Below are 22,398 nucleotides of genomic sequence, written 5' to 3' on the forward strand. Positions count from 1 at the left end.
TGGGAAGGATAAACCAACCCATTGAAAGCGCAACATCGGGCTACGTGGATGTGCAGCAGAGGAACTTGAAACCTATTTTCCAGATTTAAGTGATTCGCTCATACCTGTGTCAAATCCAATCTCGTCGGCTCTCCCACAACCAACCCTGAATATTCATGCACCATGGTGCAACTCCTTTCCTCATATTGGCGCCATTCTCAATGAGAAGAGAGACCAGAAGGTCAGTGCAAACGATAAGGCTGAAACATTTACATCTATCTGTAGGCAGCAGTGCAGAGTGGCTTTTATACATTCGCCACTTTCTGTCATTTCCAAAATCACGGATGCCGTTTTTCAGGTAATTATATTTATGCCAAGCATTTTATTATATTTATGACCTCGTCTATTCAAAGAGCATGGGGATATCGGGCAAGGCCAGCAGTTATTACCCATATCTAATTAGCCCTCAGGCTGTGGAGGCCAGCTGCCTTCTTGTGCCGTGAGTGAGGGAGTTTCAGGATTTTGACCAAGTGACAGAGGAAGAACAGCGATATAGTTTCAAGTCAGAATGGTGTGTGGATTGGAGGACACTGAGAGTTTGCAGTCTTCCCATGCATCGGTTGGAATTTCCTTTGGGGTAGATGAGATCACTCGTTTATAAGTTGTTACCTAAGGAGCCTTGTTAAGTTATTGCACTGCAACTTCCAAATGGCACACACAGCTGCTACTGTATGTCGCTCTTGGGAGTGTGGTTAAGAGAATGGCTGGGGTGCCAATCAAGTGACTTGTTATGTCCTGGATACTGAAATGCTTTTTATGAATTGTTGGAGCTGTGGCCATCCAGAGGATTGAAGAGTGGTGGATGAGACTCATGAATTGTGCCCTGCAGATGGTGGTCAGGCATTGGGGAATCAGCAGGTGGATTACTTGCCACAGAATTTCCAAGCTCTAATATGCTCTTATGGTTACATTATATACGCTGCTGTTTTATTTCATTCCTGGCCAATGGCTTAGGATTCAGAGGTGGCTATGCCATTGCATGTTAATATGAACAGAATATAAGCTGTCTTGTTGGGTGTGGTCAACTTCCTCACTGTTGTACAAGTCGATATTATTTAACACTTAGCAATCCTAGCCTGAATTCTATCCCGTTCTTGCTGCATATGGCCACAGATACCGTCAATTCCTGTGGAGCAGTGCATGTGCAATGTCCAGCGGAGACCCTGAAACATGAATTTATGTCGAGGGGATAATAATGATGAAGGCATTGAAGGTTGTTGGGCCAACATGATGTCTGCCGGAGAAGATGAAGACGGTTGGACCTGCTCAGAAGAAATTCTGCAGCGGGATGCTGGGACAGAGGCGATGTCATGACATAAACAGCGCAATGCATTGCATACTACAAAAGGTGTTTTCCCTGAAAACTGTGTGGCTGAGGTTGTACAATTATTCTCAAGATCTAGCTGCGACACCAGCTAACATCGACCAGTGGAGCTGCAATTGCTGCACCATCCGACATTGGGGGCGTAAGAACGAGCAAAGCAGGAAACCTGGCCCCACAGTCGACTCTCAGTCACAAGGAATTTGCTGGATGATGGTGTTGGCACTGTGATCAAGTAAAACTTAGAATATAATTGTCAATTCAGTGACTGCCATTCAGGTTCAGTCAGGGACATTCAGCTTGTTGCTTTATTACAGCCTTGTTTCAAACATGGATAATAGGGCAGAACTCCATAGGTGACATGAGAGTGACTGCCCTTGACATCTCGGCAACATTTGACCCAGTGTGGATTGGGGGGCTTGGTGGAGGGTGGGGGTGGGGTGTGGAATCTCCGCTGTTTGGAGTGATACCTAGCACAAAGGAAGATGGTTATGGTTGCTGCAGGTCAATCATCTTAGTTTCAGGACGACACCCCAGGAGTTCGTCAGGGTCATGTTTTAAGCCCAACCGACTTCAGCTGCTTCTTCAATGACTGTCCTTCCATCATGCTCTCAGAAATGGGGATGTTCACTGATTATTGCAAAAGGTCACTCCTCAAGGGCTGAAAACATGCATGTCGAAATGCAGCAAGCTCTGGAGAATATTCTGACTTGGGCTGACAATTGGCAAGTAACATTGGGGCCACGCTCGTACAAGGCAAAGGCAAACTCCAACAAGGGAAAATCTACAGATCGTGCCTCACATGCATTAGCATTGTCATCGCTGAATCTCCAACCATCAACATCCCGGGTGATACAGTTGACCAGAAACTAAACTGGATGAGCGAAGTGAATCCTCTGAACACAAGAACACTTTTGAGGTTAGGAATCCCATGGTGAGTAATTACCCAGAGCCTGCCCAACATCTACAAGGAACACGCCAAGAATGTCGTGGATACTCTCCAATTCCCTGGTGAGTTCGGCTCCAACAACTCAGCAGAAACTTGAGGATTGAGACGTGGTATTTTCTGTATCCTGAACGATTCATCTCCAAAACCTAAGGAATCTTGCCCTTAATGACTGCACTGCAAACAGTTTTTTTCTTCACTCGATACGGCATCCGAATTCATGTAGAGGCAACCCACCAGGTCATAATGCAATTTTGGCTTCAGGAACAGATCAGTGAAGGTGAGGGACGGCTCTGATAAAAGCCACCAATTCATCATGAACTACCTATGCTGCTGCGCTTTCCCTTTGCTTCACTCTCATTATGGTCAGCCCCCTCGCCCACAATCCCTGCTTCTCTTCCTTGCCCCACCCTTTCTCTCTCCTTGCTCTGAGTTCATTTCCAGGCGACCCTTCTAATTCATCCGAGTAGAGCAGTACCAATGCATGATTGTTTCAATGATCCTTCCCCGGCCGATTCAATCCTAACATCAAGCTCGTAGATTTTGCTCCATAGCTTCGTTTTCTGTTAACCCATTCTCAGAAGCGTTTTGCCTGTTTCAAAGCCTCTCCGTAAGACTTTAATGTTTCTGCAAATTACACAAGTCTGCCTCTATTTCAACTGCATTTTTCAATCTGCTGTAATTATAACGTGCAGCTTTAGATGGACGTGTGTTCTCTTATAGAAAAGCAGACATTGCCACTGCAGATTTTAATCCACCCAGACACAGGAAGGCTCTTGATCCAACGGACATATCAGAACATTCAGCTTCATATTGTAGTTAATTGGGGAAGAGTGCTCCACAATCAATAAAATACGAACTGCCAAATCTCAAGTCCAGGAAACTTCCATAGATTAATGCATAATAAATATTTCACTGCAGGGAAGACATATGAAATCGCTAAAATCCAGGTTTAACTGAACCACTTTATTGGCGTTAGAGGACATAGTGCTGCCTGGTGGTAAAACAGATCGGCAACGTTGTAAATAAATATAACTAATCCCTGAATAAATATTTCTGCTTGGTTGAACATGACAGCGTTAACAGTTTCTGAAGATATAGCATTTGGTCTTATGCAAGACAATTGGTAATCAGTAAAATGAATAAGTCATTAATATTAAATACTTTGAATATTCATATATAAATTCAGATATAAAAAGAAATGCATTGTAAGTCCGAAATCAAAAACAGAAATTATTCCATCATTCTTCTGAGTGAAAAGAACAGATGAATGTGTGGAAAGTAAAGCTGCAGTTGCAGCAGTGAGCTTAACACATGTTGATAACATCAATGGCTGAGAGACATGGTCACCAAAAACTCCAAAGGCTGCTAGAATTGGATAGTAAATGCCTTCAATCTGTTGAGTTAATGGATATCTCATTGTTGTGAATAGCTGTGATGAATTGGAAAGCACTTCTCTGACTGGCAGTCCCAGCTGAAACTTTCAAAACGCTCTTATTTAAACAGTAGTTAAATCTCCAATGACATAATTATGCCTCTGAAAAGTGTTATTGGTTATAGTCAGCAGAGGGAGCACATTGCATCAGCCAATTTCCTTCTGGAGTCAATAAAGTGGTGGAAAACGCACTCGCATGCCAAAGTCCAATCACAATATGTTAATGAACACTCTTGAGAGAAAATGACACAATCTAGAGTAAGATAATATTGATCCAATAGTGAAAACTGGCTTCGGTAATCTTCATCTTCTCTTCTTCTTCTTCATCTTCTTCTTCTTCTACTTCTTCTTCTCCTTCTTCTTCATCTTTTCTTCTTCATCTTGTCTTCCTTCTTCATCCTCTTCTCCTTCTTCTTTTTCATCTTCTCCTCCTTCTTCTTCATCTTCTTCTGCTCCTTCTACTTCTTCCTATTTCTCGACCTTTTACTCTTACTGTTACCCTTACAATTCCTACTATTTTGCATGATAATGAACAGTAACTACTGAATCTACGGATACAAAGGAACCCATTTTATTCTGTCCATGGACATTCACATATGAAACGGGAATACTGAGTGCCTGATGCGAACATACTTAATTCCCACATTCAGCGTTAAAACCGATCACATATTCTGTTTGATTCAAGTGCATAATGTGATTAAAAAAGGGCTGAAGTTGGCAAGCGGCTAAGAAATCATGCAAACAAATTTACAGATGAAAGCTCATGAAGAGAGGATGGGAGATCATTTAGGTTTTAAACAGTAGTTACCGTACAAATGCATCCCCGACTGACTAACACGAGTCTCGGTTTACTTCTTTTTTATCCACGTGAAAGCTTTCAGGTTCATTATCTCCATGGCTGCAACTTTCCTGACAAGCCTACTATTTTAATTGCTACGGCCTTGGTCATCCAGACAGGTCTGGATTTGTCTGCCCTGTCTTTCCTTTTTCAGGGATCATAACTTGACTGTGCCCAAACCATCTGTTGTTTGAATGTAGCACATTGCTCAGTTCCCGTGTCGCCTCCCAAACTTTGGATCCAATTTATATGGCCTCGACCCATGCTTACACAACTGAATTTGGCTTCTGCCAGCTCATTATTCTTACTCTGCATTCTTAATTTTACTTTTCCATAATCATCCTGAAACTTATGCCACAATGATCAATGTCCTCTAACTGTTCTCCCAATGAATCGTGATCTACTTTGGCGACCTCAACCCAAAGAGCCAGGCCCAGCAGTTCATCATTGCTCGTTAGACTGGACACCTACGTCAGTAGAAAATTCTAAACATACACGAAGAATTATTGTCCTTCTCTTCCCTTTACATGACCACGGCCGTTCTCTACAGTTGGATAATAAAAGTACTCCACCACAGCTACCCTATAATATTTGCACCAATCTGACATGTTCAAACCTTCTTCATTAGAAATGTCCGCCTATGAGGATTGCCACAGTGGACCTTCTCCAAACTGCTTTTAACGTCATTATATAAATGTTTTTCTCAAGCAAGTTTAGCGCATTGTACACCATATTCAGGGATAGTCAACTAATGTAACGTACGGCCTGATCTACATGCGGTTCTAGACTCACAGCAACGTAGTTGCTTCTGAACTGCCCTAAGGAAGTGCTCTATCAAGGCACTAAGGTCTCACGCACCATGATTGCAAAGACTACAGAGGACTTAAAAAAGATTGGACTTCATATATTGAGTTAGCGATCACTCCTGAGTGAATGCTCAGCCCACTTTGCCGATGAAATTCATCTTGATCATAAACAAGTGGAGAACATTTTTATATGTCGGAGAGTTTTCACACAGAATAGTTAGGCAGCAGAATGCTACGCTCTTATAACTTGCAACCTATATCCCAGAATTTTCCAAGAATGTCCCAGGGCAGAACCTGCTCGCCCAGTGGGACAGACAAAGCAGATGTGGCACCAGAGTGGTGCACTGTCAGGATATGTGTGGACCTGGAAACACTCAATAATTTGGTACAGATACCATGAAATTCAAGGCATGAGGTCAACGCTGGGGTTTGAAATCTCCTGTGGCTCACAGTGGCTGAAGTGAATAGCATCTACAAGATGCTCTGCAACAACTTGTCTAGGCTCCTTCAACAATGATTTCAAAATGCATGATCTCCACCATCCAGTCAGAACGACAGGGGCAGCGGTCGCTTGGGAAATCGAGCATTGCCACTGCCCTCCAAGGCACGTATGATTCTGACTGTTAAAAGCCAAATACTGTGGATGCCAGAAATAAAGAAAAAATAAAATGCTGGAAAAACTCAGCAGGTTTAACAGCATCTGCGGTTCCTTTGTAGACCATATAGTTTCCATTGTACAGTTTTTTGCTGCTCTAAATCGGCACTCATATATTGGGTGTGGATATTACTGCAGCGGCCTCTATCCTGCACTCTTCTAGTGTGGTGCTCAATATATTACATCTATGTGTACTGCATATGGTGGAATGTCATGATGCCTAATATAGCAATCCCTCCGTGAAACCCCAATATGTTCTACTCTACATAATGCCCTGCCGGGTGTTGACAGAAGTATGACAGATATTGCTAAAACAATGCTTATTAGAATATTGCTTTCCTCTATACAGTCAACATTCATTCGATATACGCTTGTTAAACCTTTGAGCAACCGGTCAAGTCATAATCCTTGCATCTTTAAAGATTAAAGAAATGTTCACAGGTTACCCATAAAGGAAATAGCCCTTCATTAATCGGTCTTATATTCTATCAGGGTTGTTCCAGTGCCCAGGATCCATGTGCATTGCAAACATCATTTCTGCTTGCTTCGTCTGAACTATTTTCCCCTATGTTTATCAGTTTGTTTATCGTCCCCGCATTACCTTTGAGCACTGTAGCCAGGTTTTGGATTAATTGTGTCATGTCCTGGTCTCTATTTAATTGGGTTTTATGAGCCCCCTGTTTCCTTTCGAAGATTTCTTTAAGCTTGGAGCTCAAGATCAGGACCTTCTGAACAACAGTTGCCAGATTCTGAATCAGGCACTGATGCCCATATATTGAATATTGTAGCGGCATCATTTATCAGGCTGCACTCAACTCGGTTCCCTCCCAAGCCTGGTCGCATTCCTCCGTGGAACTGAGATGCTTCAGTCATGAACTGGCCTATTAGAACAGTATGTAGGTCTCGAACATGGGTTGAGCACCACTCGGGCAGGGCATTCCAGATACGTTCAATACTACATGTACCAGCTCGTGATTTACATTATCATAAAAACAAACTTCTGATTAACCAGTCGGTCCTGGATGCACAGTTGTACAAGTTGGGTCAGTCGGTGTGGTTTGAGGGGCTTCAATTACCTCTACTCGGGCTGTGGAAGTAGAATTTGGAGGTGGCTGGATAGTGACGGACCTCCCACGCCTGATCTGAAGCAAACCCTCACTACAATTAGCTAGCTCTTGTTCTCTTACTGTTATCGTTGCGTGTCAGTTTCGGCACTGTCCGTGCTGTACCAAAGTTTCTCCTGCAGTGAGTGCTGAGCAGTGATGATCCCTGACCTTGTGGCCAGTAATGATACGCCCACGACCAGGATTGTAGATCTGTGGAGATATTATCATCGGCTCCCGTTTTCCACGTTATCGATTAGCCAATTTCCATGCACCTTTAACTGCTTGTAATGCTTCCCTTTAATTCCCATTCTCATATCTACAAGTACTCATATATCACCTGTCATAATTACCTGGTATGGTCCATGTCTGTTCTCTCTGGGTTCACCTTAACCATCACCTATTCACCACCTAGTCCATTGTTGCTCATTGGATTTTCCAGTTTCCATATCCTTAATCAACCATCCACCTCTAACATCCTTCCTCAACTCATCCAATTGCTGACTTATTTCCCTCACAGAATCACGCATCCTTCCTTTTAGGTGTCCTACACCTCCCAATTCTACGATGATTCCCTTGGTAACTGCGTTGCTCTCCTTATCATTATTTCAAATGGATCCTGCTTGAGGTAGCCCGAAGGCGCACTAGCATATTAAACTGATCCCTATATCTTGAATTGCTTTTGTGATTAATGTTTTTTTTAAGTTCAGTTCATCCTTTCCACCATCCCCGAGCTCTGTCGCTGGTAAGCAATTTCTGTTTATATTTAAATTTATTCATTTATTTAATGAATCTTCTGGTGAAATTAGTTCGCTGATCTGAATACATCTGGATAGGAACCCTCCATCCTTCCAGGCTACTGTCTCCAGCTGTCCCACGTCCGACCTCAATTCCCTAATTGCTGATATAACTGTACAATGCACCTTCTTGTCCTATGTTTAAATTGCTCAGTATCTTCACTTCCAGTGACGGTTCTCTATGGTAGCTGCTTAGCTCTGTCTGTCATCATAGTGTTAACCGTGTGGTCTTACTTTTTGTAGCTCGCAGGCACGTCAATACAATCACTAATTCATCTATTTAGCCTTTTTACAGGTTTCCCTTTACCTATATCCACATTGTGGTAAATTGTATTTAAGTATTATTGCTCCTTATATTTCAATTCCTGAACTATAGATTCCTCATAAGTTTACATTTAAGTTCGTTTTTCCCCTGAATATGATCATCATAAGATTCTTTTGAGGTCATTTTCTCTATTGTCTTGATCGTTAGTAATTTTTCCTTGCAATTTAGGTAGATTTAACTATTCCGTATCAATGAAGATCTCTGCCTCCAGATCTTTGCTTATCTTACCTGTGCAGTTCCAATATCACAGTTGATGGCGAGATTATCAAATTCAGTTCCCTTAAAACAGATTGTATATTGTGTCCTCTTTCCCTAACTCTTTCTCCTTCTTGCCTCATACCATTTTACACATACAACAGACTACAATCTTATCTTGTTCAGATGTGTGAAGAGAATTTAAAATCCAGTTAAGTATTTTGATAGTTTTAAAACAGAAATCAGGCATTGACATGTTTTGCTTACTTATCTTCTTGTCAAACAACATTTTGTTGTCCCAAAAGTAACCCACTAAATTGATCTCGCCTGTTTCTTTTAGAATTATCACAGATTCATTAACTCGACCAAAAAATGGATTTATGCCAAACTTTGTCAAGGTCTTGAACTTGTCTTCATATTTTGGGGAGAGGCTTAAAAATAATAAAAGTCTGCAGCATTTGAATCATTGCCAATTGTTGTCAAACCTTTTAAAATTAAATTACTCTTTTGAGAAAGTATCAGGAACTAAACCTCAAATTTTAAACTTCATAAGAAACGTAATTTAAAATATCAAAATTAAAACAATCTCTTTTGCAAATGTAAAGATTTGTATCCACCTTAGAAGTCCCATCTCTTTATCGAAACGTTCTTTATCTATGGATAGTCTCCCCAGTATTGAAAGTGACTTCTTAAATTGCACTGCACTTTAAATCTCAATATTGTCCCAAATTCAAATTACACTTTTGTTGAAATGCAGATCTCCGTTAATATTTAATTCATCTCTTCAAAAGAAACCCCTTTTTGTCCATTGGAAAAACTTGGACCTTGTGTTGATGTTTTTCGGTTTCCCTAGAATCTTTTCGAATTTCAAGTAATCTTTATTTTCCCCCTCATAATTTTAGAATACCAACTCGAATGTGTGAATCCCAATCAGCTTGGAAGCTGCTGATACTAGTCTGCAAGGGTCCTGTACAAATGTTGGTTTATCTAACCCTATTTGGCTTCATATGACTTTCAACTTGCGTTTTTCTTTGCCAGAAATTTCATTTCAAAATTCAGACACAAAACTTTGCAATGTTTCAGTATAATATTCATTTAATCTAACATGGAGAATTCAACCCTAAAGTGCTGAATTACACGCACAGATAACAATTTACGGAAGAAATCACATTCAAGCTCACATACAAATGCTTCATGCCCACAAACAAACATATGTTCAGGGGTGAGTATGTATATTCCTGTATCCTTAACTTGACTTTAACCTCTTATATTCTAAAGTAAACTTCCAATAGCAGTGGGGGAAATAAAGGCTCCACCTTTAAGGACTACCAAACTGACCAAACCTCACATTTCCCCTGCTCCTGCCTGTCACTGCTGATTAACTCCCTAGGGATACACGCTTTTCTCTCTTAATCTCTACAGCACAAGCAGCTCTAGTAACTTAAATCAATTATACAAGGTAAGAATAACCATCACCCCTTTCTTTGCCTTATCATTTAATTCTACACACCACGGATTTTGTTCTCCAATAGTTCTCTGTGGATTCCACCCCACTTTCTGCATTTTTGTGATTAATCTTGAATGTTGTTCCGCTATGTACCTCGTAATGGAGTCAGCGGTTCCCCAATCGAGTTCCATAGCTCTATTCTGTTTTACTTACGGCCTTCTGTTCATATATCCCCGTCTGCGGGAAGTTAGATTCCCGCGGCTCTAATGATTTAGTTATTTGTGGGATATGTGGTCTAATTTTTTAACTGGCGTCTGACCTACGCGGCTTCGGCTAAGGGTCTATCTCAAACGTTAGCCCACCTGTGTGCCTCTGCCTCTTATCGGCTCCTCCTATCATCTGTCCTGAGTCGTCCTCCCGATTATTTCGAAACATAACCGGACCGTTGTCGGGTAGGCTTACTGCACTAACTACAGGTGGTAAATGAAATAGACTCGCCCACTTTTCAGAGCCGCCCCGAGGATCCGATCTGAGTATCCTGCCGACTACGCCAAACTGTGTTTACTTTGACAAACAGACCACAGGGGACGCACGCACAGGTCACCATCGTTTATTCGAGCAAGTGCAAGGAGAGAACCATCTCAAAGCAGCTTGAGATCGCACTCTGCTAAATTACAAGTGTTCAACATATTTACATTGAAGAACCGTTTCCAGGTTTGTGTCGCTAGTGCTATCTTTATAAACCTATAGTTATCTTAAAAGTATAGTTGTGGGTGAATGAGTAGTGTAATATGGTTCATCTTTTCTTGTTGACTAAATGTTTCATTCATTTGTGAAATGATCTTCAGCTGGCTACCATGACTCTGTTCAGTAGCTAAACTCCACATGTCTAAACAAACAATTAAATTATGATTGATCAAGCTGGGCTCCACAGTGAGATCACCCTTATCCAGGTGAATCCTTGGCAAGGGACCAAAACACACCCTGATAAGAATACCAAGCGTAACCTAAATCAGAACCTGAATGTAGAACAGACCCTGATCCCAGTGTATGTTCTGAAAACTTGAACACGAACCCTGAGCCCGAAACAGACCCTGAAACTATTGCAGTCTCTGAAACAAATATAGAGATCAGCTCAGGTCCATATATCTCCTCGTTCCCCTATTCATCTGATACAACATCTGCCCCAGGGCAAGATGCATATTACCCTCAAATTTGCCTTGTAAACATAAACCTCCCTCCTTCCCCTAGGTATATCAACACCCTCCCCACTGTACATCGCATAACAATCCCTCCCATCGTGTAGCTGGTATATTTAACCATGCTCCTTTATACCTGCTACATCACCCTCCCTTGCACAGCCTGCGAAATGAATCACTCCTCTCTGCTGCTCCTGTGTACCTGGCCTTTTCCCCACCAGGACGGAGTATGGAGTATATCTCTCCCCTCGTGTACCTTGTGTATCAAACTGCACCATTCCTACAGCTGGTATATCTATCCCTTTCCAAGATTCCGCTGCAATATGCACACCGCCTCGATCTTGGCATGTCACCTCTGGCCCCGCTTATCTGGTCTACATCTAACGATGTATGTCCCTCTTCAATCTATCTCCGGGCCCCAGTGAAGTCGGTATACACGCCCACCTATACTGCAGCATGTATATCGGCCTTCTCACTGGGAACATGGACACCCTCCCACCCAGTGAAGCTGGTAAACCTCCCCCTACCTGCGAATACCTGTGATATCAACATTCCTCCCATGCGCCTTTGACATCAGTCCCAACATGCTCGTGTTGCGGTGGGACTTGTTTCCTGGTTACCATGGATACCATAGTGGGAGGGGCAACTTGTGACCACGTGGCCGAGAGGAGCTTGTCCACTCTGCTTCAAAATGTGATCATTCAACCCAAATCCACACCCACTCTCGCATTGCAACAACAGGCCCCGCCCAACACTGACATCACAATGGCAGTGCTCGACCCCGCCCTGAAAAGGTAGAACAGGTTCCCCCTCCCGCTCCGAAATTGAGGCTACAGACCCCGCCCCCATTCTGAAAATGCAGCAAAAATTGGCGCCCGCGCTCTGAGAATGGAGCGACAGGACCCGCCCAAACTCTGACCATGGAGCAACAGACCCAGCCCCCGCTCTGACAATCCAGCCACAGGCTCCACCCCCGCTCTAAAATTGTTGAAACAGGCCCCGCCCCCTCTGACAAAACAGCAACAGTTCTCGCCTTCCATTAAAGGGATACATGCCCACCCTCTGCTGGCAGCTCAGCGCCATTACTGCTCTTTGTCAGATTCAGAGAATTTTAGTTACTGCATGTCTGCATCTGGAAACAGTTTGATGAAGTGTGAATATTGAACAATGCAGTAAGGGATTAAAGTTTGCAGCAGGGAGCACAGTTCACTCCAGTGGGGCATTCGTTGTTCTGCCAACTGACCCTGTACATGAACTCTCTCCTCATTCCTCATTGGAGATATTGGCTGGAGATGGTAGTTAGTGAATATTCCAGACTTCAATGTGCACATTGTGCACAGTTATCAGACTCTAATCCCATGCAAAATGGGAGTAGATAAACTTTGGAATACTCTGTAATTCCTCAGCAATATATTGTCAACTTTTAACCCAACACATTGCATCTTGATAAAAGTTTCTATTTGTTTCCAAGATCGTTTTTTTCAATTCCTCACACTGATTATTTGGCTGTAAAAAATATATTGAAAACACAAACAATAAATGGGACGGAATTTATTGTTACATTTAATTTTATAATAAGCACCCTTTGAGGCAGCTGTTCGCACGCCCCATTCCACCATCTTCCTGCTATGTCTTTCTCTGCCCCAGTAAAATTCGATAGAAACAAGTTTGCACAGTCTACCTGGTATGACTTCCCCCCTTCTTGTCCTTATTTCTCTGCAGGCCGATCGTGGCATTGCCCCCACTCCCCCAACCCCATTCCATCCAGGCTCCAATTTGTGAGGACCCAAGAGGGAGGCAGCGGACGCCAGGATTGGGATTAGGCCATGACCATGATGACAGGTGCTTGCTTGGCTCTGTCCCCAGAGAGAGAGCGCCTTCCCCATCTGTTTGCAGAGTAAGAGGCTCCGCACGCTCCCCCCACACTCCCGCCCTCATTTGCCCTGCAAAGCCACGATCCTCATTGTCCCCATGGCCGCAGTGCCATCGCCGCTTTCTAACCATGGTCACAGGTTCCACCATCCCCTCTGTCACCAGGGAGATAGGCGAGAGCCGACTCTGCTGTGACAGGGCCACACCCGGGGACTCACATTTTACAATGGGGAGAGGGCAGTTCCCCACTCTGCCACAACAGAGGCAGCTCACCGACCCACTGGAAGACTGATATCAAATGGAGGAAAAGTAGAAACTCTCATTCATTAATTTCTTCAAATCATCGAAAGCATTGAAGAATTGGAGTAAAGGGATATTTCAGCACATTCTTCAGCTGCTCCCTGAACTTAGTCTGGGTTACGGCATAAATCCCAGTGTTTGTGCAGCAGCTCAGGATCTGCAGCATGAAGCCCAATTCCGGCACATAGTTACCCATCCAGACAGCATAAGACACCATATAATAAATCCGCCTCCATATAGAATATAACATTAACATCGCCCACAACAGAATGAAATTGGTCGAGATAACAAACAGTAAAATGATGGATTCCCTCCGACTCTCCATCTCTGGGTCTCTGGGCCTCTCCCCACTGCTGTGAGCCCGGAGTCTCCTGCGGGCTCTGCTGCTCATTAAAATGAGTCTGACGGTGAGAACATTGAGCAGCAGAATCAGGACAAATGGGACATAGGGAGTAATGATGTGATGGAGGAATTCGATGATTATCCAGACCGGATTATCCTGAACTTCAAATGTCACATATCAAAACCAGGGTCTGTTCATCAGCATATACAAACCTGATAGCATAAAATACCAGAAAATATTCTTTAAGAAGCTCAGCACAGTGACTGATACTAGAACCACAGCCGCCGTTTTCTCAGTGCAATATTTATTTTTTAAGTTCTGGCAACAAAGGACCACAAACTGATCAAATGTGAAAGTAACAGTGAACCAGACAGAGCAGTCAGTGGCTGCATTAAGCAAGATGGCATGGATATTACACACATGCATGTCTCACAGGAAATTAAAATATTCCCAATAAACAATTGCAATGTTTCTCAATATCAGGTCGACAATAATGACCAGTAGATCCGCTGCTACCATGGACACCAGGTAGCGAGTGACACAATTGGAGAGACCACAATTTCCCTGAGTTAAGATCACAATTGTCACTACGTTCACTGTAAGGAACAGAGAAAACAGTGGAATTATACATCAAGCTGAAAGAAAAAAAAATGTCAGCTTGGCTGAATGTGCTGGATTGGTCCATGTTATTGTGGCATCCAGTGAAGTATTGAAATTACTGTACAGGTGGCAGTAAACTGAAATGTCTGTGATATGGTGGAAGACAACTGATAGTAAAAAGGAATACATATGATACTGACATTTCTGAACAAGTTGTTAATCATTAAACTGTCGCCCCTATTCACTTGAACTAGTTTAGACAAATTTGCAATCTTGAAACAACTCTAGTTTTGGTGAAGAAGATTAATGCAGTTAAACATGGTTTATAGAATTGATCGTCGGACACAATCAGACTGACAAGGGACGCCAATAATACCGAGGATCGGATAGTAATATGGCAGAATAAGCTGGATTGCCCAATAGATCCGGTAATTTAATGGTATCTAATTATAATATCTGGAAAGCTCATAAAGTGCTTCCGATAAACTCCTGTTTATTGGTGTAACATTCCTTTATGTTGTTCTTAGGTTCTGATCCATTCTTGTAACTTTCCAATCCATTGCTCTCAGATTCTGAGATCGCCTCTCTCTCTCTTCAACTGCATTTCCCTGTTAGTCACAGGGCCAATGCTCCCGCTGACAATCTGAGGTAACACCTTGAAGGGGGTTCTTATAAACATGTTTTGGAAGCTCTCCAATTAGATAATACAGAGTTTTAAAGTGATTAACAAAGAAGAACAGGAATGAAGAAATGTTGGTTGAAAAAAAATCTGCAATGTCCTATATGAAGCTAATACAGAACCTGAAAGTAATACAGATCCTGAAAATAATACAGATCCTTAAATCAATACTGATCTTTAATTTAACACAGATCTTTAAATTAATAAAGGTCCTGAAACTAATACAAATGTTTAAATTAATATAGATCCTTAAAGTAATACCGAATTTAAAATTGATACAGACACCTAAACTGATATTGAAGCTAAAAACGGACCCTCAAACTGATACAGATACTGAAGCTAATACAGAACCTGAAATTAATACAGGCCCTTAAATGATAACAGATCCCGATACTAATACAAATACTGAAAATAATGCAGACCCTGAAATTAATGCAAATCGTGCAATTAATAGAGGTGTGTGAGTGTGTGTCTGTGCCATTGTTTGTCTGTGTTCGTGTCTGCGTGTGACTTGTTTGTGTGTGCGCCTCTGTGTGTGTGTGTGTGTGTGTCTGGGGGGGGGGTGCTGTGTGTGTGTGGTTGTGCTGTGTGTGGCTGTGTGTGCATGCGCGTGTCTGAGTTTGTGTCTCTGAGTGTGTGCGTGTGTATGTGCCTCTGTGTGTGTATTTTGTGTGCATGTGTGTCTATGCGCCTGTGAATGTGTGTCTATATGTGCGTGTATGTTTCAGCCTGTGTGTCTGTCCTGTGTGTGCTTCTGTATGTGTCTGTGTGTGTTGGGGGCCTCTCAATATCGGCCTCTGCCCAATGCTTACCATTTCTGATCCTATGGATTTTAATTGGGGCATGTTTGCTCTGTGATGTTGGTGAAATATTCACAGTTTAACTCGCGGAGGTAACCTAGAGATAATGTAGTGCTTTTACAGGCCAGTATTTGGCAATTTTACAACCAGATTCCTGTTTATTGATTCTCCTGAGGATTGTTATAACATCAAAGGGTAACTGAAGGGCAGAATGGAAGGTAATGCAGGAGAAATATCCAGCATGAAGTTTCACTAAACCATTGTTATACCTGTTGCTGCTGGACCATTGGCTATTCAGCTGAGCGCCGGTGGGAATGGAGGGGCGGTGACCATTTGCCCTCTCACCTTTTCTCCCTGCTCTAATGGCTGAGGGTCATGGGCGGGGCCGGCAGGAGACCTGCTCTAACCCAGTCCAGCTTAACCTGGCCAATGGAAGCAGGGCTCGCCCCTTTCAATTGTGCCTTCATCAAAGGGACAAGGTTACTGCCCCGTCCAATGGGCCCCTTCCAGACACGCCCCTCTTTGTTATGCCATCATCATGGGGACCAGACACCAACCCCTGTCCATTGTGCTGTCACAAGGCCCACGCCTCTGCATTATGCAATCATCATGGGGACCAGGTCCTTCCCCCTTTCCATGGTGCAGTCAAAGGACACGCCCCTCCAATTAAGCCGTCGTCATGGGGACCAGGAGCCGCCACCTTGCCCATTTTGCCATCACAGTTCTCGACCCTCCCATTATGCGGTCATCACTGGGTCCAGTCCGGCCTCCTGGCCATTGTGACGTTTAGGTGACGCCCCCCCCCACCCCAATGATGTCGTCACCATATGACCAGGTTCCGCCCCTTGCCCGTGGTGATGTTTAGAATCCGCCCCGCCCATGATGCCGTCACCATGGAGAACACTTGCACCCCTTGCACTTTGTGACGGATAGGAGCCGCCCCTCCCATGATGCCGTTACCACGGGGAGCAGGTCCCGCCCCCTGCCCGTTCTGACTTTTAAAAGCCTCCCCTCCCATGATGCCGTCACAATAGGAACCTTCTCCGACCCTTGCACATTCTGACGTTTCGGAACAACCACTCCCATGCTGCCATCACCATGGGAAGCTGGTCACGCAACCTGCCTGTTGTGACTTTTAGGAGCCGCCCCTCCCATGATGCTGTCACCATGGAGACCAGGTGCGAGCTTTGAACATTGTGACATTTAGGAGGCGTCCCCCTCTCATGATAATATTGTTAAATAATTGGTTGGTGTTTTCCAATGTTTTTTTCGTTGAACTTATTGTTATTTTTCAAAGTTGATGTTGTTGTTGAATTTATTGGTGGTTTCAATGTTGAGGTTGTTGTTGAATTTGATGGTGTTTTCAATGTTGAGGTTGTTGTTGAATTTGTTGGTGTTTCCAATGTTGAGTTAGTTGTTGAATTTGTTGGTGTTTTCAGTGTTGAGGTTGTTGATGCTTTTGTTGGTGTGTTCAATTTTGAGGTTGTTCTTGAATTTGTTGGTGTTTTTCAATGTCGAGGTTATTGAATTTTTTGGTGCTTTCAATGTTGTGGATGTTGCTGAATTTGTTGGTGTTTTTCAATGCTGAGGTTGTTGTTGAATTTGTTGGTGTTTTCAATTTTGCGGTTGTTGTTGAATTTGTTGGTGTTTTTCAATGTTGAGGTTCATGCTGAATTTGTTGGTGTTATCAATGTTGAGGTTGTTGTTGAATTTGTTAGTGTTTTTCATTGTTGAGGTTGTTGCTGAATTTGTTGGTGGTTTCAATGTTACTGTTGTTGTCGAATTTGTTGATGTTTCTCAATGGTGAGGTTGTTGTTGAATTTGTTGGAGTTTTTCAATGTTGAGTTTGTTGTTAAATTTGTCGGTGTTTTTCAACATTGTGATTGTTGTTGAATTTGTTGGTGTTTTTCAATGTTGAGGTTGTAGATGAATTTGTTGGTGTTTTTCAAACTTCAGGTTGTTGTTGAATTTGTTGGAGTTTTTCAATCTTGAGGTTGTTGTCGAATGTGTTGGTGTTTTCAGTGATGAGGTTGTTGTTGAATTTGTTGGGGTTTTTCAATGTTGAGGTTGTTGTTGAATTTGCGGCTGTTTTTCAATGTTGCGGTTATTCTTCAATTTGTTGGTGTTTTTCAATGTTATGGTTCTTGTTGAATTTTTTGGTGTTTTTCAATGTTGAGGTTGTTGTTGAATTTGTTGGTGTTTTTCAATGTTGAGGTTGTTGTTGAATTTGTTGGTGTTTTTCAATGTTGGGGTGGTTGTTGAATTTGTTGGTGTTTTTCAAAATTGTGGTTGTTGTTGAATTTGTTGGTGTTTTCAACATTGGGGTTGTTGCTGAATTTGTTGGCGTTTTCCAATTTGCGGTTGTTGAAGTTGTTGGTGTTTTTCAATGTTGAGTTTGTTGATGAATTTGTTGGTGTTTTCAATGTTGGGGTTGTTGTTGAATTTGTTCGTGTTTTTCAATGTTGCGGTTGTTGTTGAATTTGTTGGTGTCTTTTAATTTTCGAGGTTGTTGTTGAATTTGTTGGTGTTTTTCAATTTTGAGGTTGGGATTTAATTTGTTGGTGTTTTCAATTTCGAGGTTGTTGTTGAATTTGTTGGTTTCTTTCAATGTTGTGGTTGTTGCTGAATTTGTTGGTGTTTTTCAATGCTGAGGTTGTTGTTGAATTTGTTGGTGTTTTCAATTTTGCGGTTGTTGTTGAATTTGTTGGTGTTTTTCAATGTTGAGGTTGTTGCTGAATTTGTTGGTGTTATCAATGTTGAGGTTGTTGTTGAATTTGTTAGTGTTTTTCATTGTTGAGGTTGTTGCTGAATTTGTTGGTGGTTTCAATGTTACTGTTGTTGTCGAATTTGTTGATGTTTCTCAATGGTGAGGTTGTTGTTGAATTTGTTGGAGTTTTTCAATGTTGAGTTTGTTGTTAAATTTGTCGGTGTTTTTCAACATTGTGATTGTTGTTGAATTTGTTGGTGTTTTTCAATGTTGAGGTTGTAGATGAATTTGTTGGTGTTTTTCAAACTTCAGGTTGTTGTTGAATTTGTTGGAGTTTTTCAATCTTGAGGTTGTTGTCGAATGTGTTGGTGTTTTCAGTGATGAGGTTGTTGTTGAATTTGTTGGGGTTTTTCAATGTTGAGGTTGTTGTTGAATTTGCGGCTGTTTTTCAATGTTGCGGTTATTCTTCAATTTGTTGGTGTTTTTCAATGTTACGGTTCTTGTTGAATTTTTTGGTGTTTTTCAATGTTGAGGTTGTTGTTGAATTTGTTGGTGTTTTTCAATGTTGAGGTTGTTGTTGAATTTGTTGGTGTTTTTCAATGTTGGGGTGGTTGTTGAATTTGTTGGTGTTTTTCAAAATTGTGGTTGTTGTTGAATTTGTTGGTGTTTTCAATATTGGGGTTGTTGCTGAATTTGTTGGTGTTTTCCAATTTGCGGTTGTTGAAGTTGTTGGTGTTTTTCAATGTTGAGTTTGTTGATGAATTTGTTGGTGTTTTCAATGTTGGGGTTGTTGTTGAATTTGTTCGTGTTTTTCAATGTTGCGGTTGTTGTTGAATTTGTTGGTGTCTTTCAATGTCGAGGTTGTTGTTGAATTTGTTGGTGTTTTTCAATGTTGAGGTTGGTGTTGAATTTGTTGGTGTTGTCAATTTTGAGGTTGTTTTTGAATTTGTTGGTTTTTCTCAATGTTGCGTTTGTTGCTGAATTTGTTGGTGCTTTTCAATGTTGAGGTTGTTGATGAATTTGTTGCTGTTTTCAGTGTTGCGGTTGTTGAATTTTTTGCTGTTTTTCAATGTTGAGGATGTTGCTGAATTTTTTTGGTGTTTTTCAATGTTCAGGTTGTTGTTGAATTTGTTGGGGATTTTCAATGTTACGTTTGTTTTTGAATTTGTTGGTTTTTTCAATGTTGATCTTGTTGTTGAATTTGTTGGTGTTTTCAATGTTGCGGTTGTTCTGGAATTTGTTGGGGTTTTTCAATGTCGAGGTTGTTCTTGAATTTGTTGGTGTTTTCAATGTTGAGGTTGTGGTTGAATTTGTTGTTGTATTTCAATGTTGAGGTTGTTGTTGAATTTTTTGTTTTTTACAAAGTTGAGATTGTTGTTGAATTTTTTGGTGTTTTTTCAATGTTGGGGTTGTTGTTGAATTTGTTGGTGTTTTCAATGTTGAGGTTGTTGTTGAACTTGTTGGTGTTTTCAATGTTGAGGTTGTTGTTGAATTTGTTGTTTTTTTCAATGTTGAGGTTGTTGTTGAATTTGTTGGTGTTTTCAATGTTGAGGTTTTTGTTGAATTTCTTGCTGTTTTCAATGTTGCGGTTGTTGTTGATTTGTTGGTGTTTTTCAATGTTGGGGTTGTTGATGAATTTGTTGGTGTTTTTAAATCTTGTGGTTGTTGAATTTTTTGTTTTTTACAAAGTTGAGATTGTTGTTGATTTTTTTGGTGTTTTTTCAATGTTGGGGTTGTTGTTGAATTTGTTGGTGTTTTCAATGTTGAGGTTGTTGTTGAACTTGTTGGTGTTTTCAATGTTGAGGTTGTTGTTGAATTTGTTGTTTTTTTCAATGTTGAGGTTGTTGTTGAATTTGTTGGTGTTTTCAATGTTGAGGTTTTTGTTGAATTCCTTGCTGTTTTCAATGTTGCGGCTGTTGTTGATTTGTTGGTGTTTTTCAATGTTGGGGTTGTTGATGAATTTGTTGGTGTTTTTAAATGTTGTGGTTGTTGTTGAATTTTTTGCTGTTTTTAAATTTTGCGGTTGTTGTTGAATTTGTTGGTGTTTTTCAATGTTACGGTTGTTGTTGAATTTGTTGTTGTTTTTCAATGTTACGGTTGTTGTTGAATTTGTTGGTGTTTTCAATGTTAAGGTTGTTGTTGAATTTGTTGGAGTTTTCAATGTTGAGGTTGTTGTTGAATTTGTTGGTGTTTCTCATGTTGTGGTTGTTGTTGAATTTGTTGGTGTTTTCAATGTTGCGATTGTTGTTGAATTTGTTGGTGTTTTCAGTGTTGAGGTTGTTGAATTTGATGGTGTTTTTTCAATGTCGAGGTTGTTCTTGAATTTTTTGCTGTTTTCAGTGTTTAGGTTGTGGTTGAATTTGATGTTGTTTTTCAATGCTGAGGTTGTTGTTGAATTTTTTGATTTTTTACAAAGTTGAGATTGTTGTTGAATTTGTTGGTGTTTTTTCAATGTTGCGGTTGTTGTTGAATTTGTTGGTGTTTTCAATGTTGAGGTTGTTGTTGAATTTGTTGGTGTTTTCAATGTTGCGCTTGTTGTTGATTTGTTGGTGTTTTTAAATGTTGTGGTTGTTGTTGAATTTGTTGGTGTTTTTCAATTTTGCGGTTGTTGTTGAATTTGTTGGTGTTTTTCAATGTTACGGTTGCTGTTGAATTTGTATTTGTTTTTCACTGTTACGGTTGTTTTTGAATTTGTTGGTGTTTTTCAATGTTGTGGTTGTTGTTGAATTTGTTGGTATTTTTCAATTTGGGGTTGTTGTTGAATTTGTTGGTGTTTTTCAATGTTGATGTTGTTTTTGAATTTTTTGGTGTTTTTCAAATTTGCGGTTGTTGTTGAATTTGTTGGTATTTTTCAATGTTGAGTTTGTTGATGAATTTGTTGGTGTTTTCAATGTTGGGGTTGTTGTTGAATTTGTTGGTGTTTCTCATGTTGTGGTTGTTGTTGAATTTGTTGGTGTTTTCAATGTTGCGATTGTTGTTGAATTTGTTGGTGTTTTCAGTGTTGAGGTTGTTGAATTTGATGCTGTTTTTCAATGTCGAGGTTGTTCTTGAATTTGTTGGTGTTTTCAGTGTTTAGGTTGTGGTTGAATTTGATGTTGTTTTTCAATGTTGAGGTTGTTGTTGAATTTTTTGATTTTTTACAAAGTTGAGATTGTTGCTGAATTTGTTGGTGTTTTTTCAATGTTGCGTTTGTTGTTGAATTTGTTGGTGTTTTCAATGTTGAGGTTGTTGTTGAATTTGTTTTTGTTTTCAATGTTGAGGTTGTTGTTGAATTTGTTGGTGTTTTCAATGTTGCGCTTGTTGTTGATTTGTTGGTGTTTTGAATGTTGAGGTTGTTGTTGAATTTGTTGGTGTTTTGAATGTTGAGGTTGTTGTTGATTTTGTTGGTGTTTTCAATATTGGGGTTGTTGTTGAATTTGTTGGTGTTTTTCAAATTTGCGGTTGTTGTTGAATTTGTTGGTATTTTTCAATGTTGATTTTGTTGATGAATTTGTTGGTGTTTTCAATGTTGTGTTTGTTGCTGAATTTGTTGGTGTTTTTTAAATGTGCGGTTGTTGTTGAATTTGTCCTGGGATTGTTTGAGGGGACAGTTTAGAGGGAGCTTTACTCTGTATCTAACCCCGTGTTGTACCTGTCCAATGAGTTCTTGATGGGAACAGTGTCGAGGGAGCTTTACTCTGTATCTAAGCCCATGCTATACCTGTCCTGGGAGGTTTCGATGGGGACAGTATAGGGGGATATTTACTCTCTATCTAAGCCCGTGCTGTACCTGCCCTGGGAGTGTTTGATGGGGACGGTGTAGAGGGAGCTTTACTCAGTATCTAACCCTTTGCTCTACCTGTCCTGGGAGTGTTTGATGGGGACAGTGCAGAGGGAGATTTACTGTGTATCTAACCCTGTGCTGTACCTGTCCTCGGAGCGTTATTGTGTATCTAACCCTTGGCTAAACCATTTCTGGAGGTGTTTGATGGGAACAGTGTAGAAGGAGATT

Source organism: Carcharodon carcharias (genome assembly GCF_017639515.1).
Source record: "Carcharodon carcharias isolate sCarCar2 chromosome 40 unlocalized genomic scaffold, sCarCar2.pri SUPER_40_unloc_2, whole genome shotgun sequence".
NCBI lineage: Eukaryota > Metazoa > Chordata > Chondrichthyes > Lamniformes > Lamnidae > Carcharodon > Carcharodon carcharias.